Consider the following 3,340-nt stretch of genomic DNA (forward strand, 5'->3'; position numbering starts at 1 on the left):
CCCCCAAACTGGGGAACCCTCATTCATCCTTTAAGACTTGGTTAAATTGAATGCCCCATTCTCTTTCTACAGCATCCTCTGCTTCTTATGTAGCAGAGAAGTTATGGTACTGTATTATAATCACTGCTTACTTCTTTCTCTCCCACTGGTCTAAGAAAGCAGGACATGTTCTTACATCTACAGTGCCTGACATATAGTAGACTTCAACAAGTGATTGTGGAAAGAAAGAAAGAAAGAAAGAAAGAAAGAAAGAAAGAAAGAAAGAAAGAAAGAAGAAAGAAAGAACAAATGAATGAGCTAGTGTAGGTATCCAGGAGAAAGTGTGACTAACTGCCTGGAATAATAAAGAAAGGTTTTACAACAGAAGGTTATATTTGCAGAAGCTACTGAAGCAGGAGTAGAAATGTGTTAAAAACAAAACAAAACAAAAAGATAAAGAAAAGACGCTTCAAACACAGCCAAAAGTCAGAATCTACTACTTACTTTTTCACCGAATTAGAAACAATGCAGAAAAAGATTTGCTTGGATAAATATTTTTAATGCAGCTATTTGGGGCCGTGATGCCATTCCATGATGAAAATAATTTTTTTAAAAAGAGGCAAAAAAACTGAAAACTGCCCCCCCAAAATGGAAAACATATCCATATTAGAAGATCTAAAAGAATTCACTGGAGGGAATTTAAAAGAATGAAAGACGACAGCCTGACTGAGTGATCTGACCAAGTTTCTTTCTTACCCTCTTAAATAACCACATGTAGCCTTTCAAGAAAGCAGTTTACTATTAACATCAAAGGAAATTTCTCCTTGAAGCAAGACGAGATGAGTCAAGCAAGATTGGAAAATGGTCCAAGATAAATATTTTAAGGCAATGTGAAAATATTTAGGACATTTGTGATAGGATGAAAAGGAATTAATGGACTGTTGATGAACTAAAGGAAAGTCAGTAAAGGAAATATCCTCACAGAATTGATTCTAAAAGTGAATGAGGGGCGCCTGGGTGGCACAGCGGTTAAGCGTCTGCCTTCGGCTCAGGGCGTGATCCCAGCGTTATGGGATCGAGCCCCACATCGGGCTCCTCTGCTATGAGCCTGCTTCTTCCTCTCCCACTCCACCTACTTGTGTTCCCTCTCTTGCTGGCTGTCTCTATCTCTGTCAAATAAATAAATAAAATCTTTAAAAAATAAAAAATAAAAAATAAAAAAAAATAAAAGTGAATGATAAGAGATTGAGCATGCTCAGAGAGCAACTATGTGCTACCAAGGCATGAGACTGAATAATTTAAAGCGATGATTACATATAGATGTGTGTGTGAGCATTCATGGCTGGCAGGAAATAAAGCCCATGTGCCTGATCTCTGCTTTACTACATGAGTTCCCATGATCAGCAATGACCTGGTCATGCAAAGAATGCATGACCTCACTGTCTCCTTTCACTCCGTCCTGAAAATGCTTTAGCTTCCCGTTGTCATGATGTCAGTCCCCATTACCTTCTTCAACCCAGAGCTCTCCAGACTTTGTAATAGAAATTGCAGTGCACCGCCCAGATCCTCCCTAGTCCTCTAGGAATATAGTCAGTCTTTCTGGGATTCATTCCCCCAGCTTCCAAGAGTGTTGGCTACTGCAGCCCTCTGGGGGTTGCCTTCTGGGAGACGCTTCACCCAAAGCTATGCCCTCTGCTTGTGTTGATGCTGGAGTCAAAGGCCTAGCTCCCCACCCTCAATTTGGGACGGTTAAGCATGGCGATCTCAGCTGAGTGCACCCATGTGCTTTGCCTGAGTCTAGTCTGAATCCGTATTACAGTTCAGCTTTTACCTCCACCCAGTTTTTTTTTTTTAAAGAATTTATTTATTTATTTGACAGAGATAGAGACAGCCAGCGAGAGAGGGAACACAAGCAGGGGGAGTGGGAGAGGAAGAAGCAGGCTCATAGCAGAGGAGCCTGATGTGGGGCTCGATCCCATAACGCCAGGATCACGCCCTGAGCCGAAGGCAGATGCTTAACCGCTGTGCCACCCAGGCGCCCCTCCACCCAGTTTTGATTCCATCATTTTTATATATTATTTCTGAGTGCAATCCCCAGTGAACTTCCTGGGGGACACAAATTTTCTTCTCAGACAGAACCCATTTCCAGGAACTTATGACAAAAGGTGGTGAAGTGGTCCTAGAAAGAATTTAAGTAAAGTTTTGGAGCTGCCTCACCCTCTGGCCAGATGACAGTGAGGACCCCTTTACTGGCGGAGGAGTCCCTGCGGCCTTGGCTTACTACGTGTTATAGCTGTGCAGTTTGTGAAGGCTTTCACCGACGCAAAGTGAAAAGAAATACCAGCAGAGGAAAAGATGCCAGCTCGTATGATACCTAAGTGTTTGAAAGGTATAAGGGAAGAAGTAATGATAAAGACTATGAAACTGGATCTAGTTACTAAGGGCTACTGTGTGCTGCAGGAAGACAGTGGAAGGTTGAGAGCGATTGTCCTTGCCGCTACTGCTCTGTAACAATCTAAACTTGGTGGCAACAATGAAAACATTTATTTCGTTCACAAATCTGTAATCTGGGCCCAGGGAAGACATCACATCTCTTCTCCCCTTAGCTTCAGATGGAGTTGCCGAAATGCTAGAGGCTGGAATCATCCAGTGGCTTATTCAGTTCTATGTCTGGTGGTTGATACTACCTGCCAGCTGGGACACTTACACGGGACACTCCATGCAGCTTCTTCTCTTTTTCACAGCATGGGAGCTGGGTTCTCAGGACAAAAGTGCCAAGAGGAGGAAGAAAGTCAGGTGGAAGCCATATTTTTGTTGCTTTTTTTTTTTTTTTTACATTTATTTTTTTGTGAGAGGGGGGGCAGAGGGAGAGGGAGAGAGAACCCCAAGCAGACCCCGCCCTGAGCACAGAGGTGACCTGGGGCTTTATCCCATGACCCTGAGATCAGGACCCGATCGGAAACCAAGAATCTGACACTTAACCAGCTGGGCTACCCAGGCGTCCTGAAGGCTATTGCTTTTTATGGCTTGGCCTCGGAGGTCATGCAGTGTCAATTCGACTACATTCTATCTGTTAGATGTGAGTCACAAAGGCTGTCTAATAGGTATGTCAAAATTTGCTGCTATGTTTAAAACCACCGGAGTGATTAATATGAGGTGAATTGTAAAAATCAGAAGGCCTCATTTATTGCGTAAAAAAGACACTCTTCTCCTCTACCGCTGGAGTACAGAGAAAACTGAGGATCCGTCTCAGGACCAGAGATTATTAAATCCTCAGCCTCAGCAAGCCTGAAGCGCCAAGGTCAGGGCCTTGATTAGGAAGGACGAAGAAGCTGAGATATGGAATGGGGACATCGGGGTC

Source organism: Ursus arctos, unplaced genomic scaffold, assembly GCF_023065955.2.
Source record: "Ursus arctos isolate Adak ecotype North America unplaced genomic scaffold, UrsArc2.0 scaffold_10, whole genome shotgun sequence".
In the NCBI taxonomy this organism is placed as follows: Eukaryota; Metazoa; Chordata; class Mammalia; order Carnivora; family Ursidae; genus Ursus; species Ursus arctos.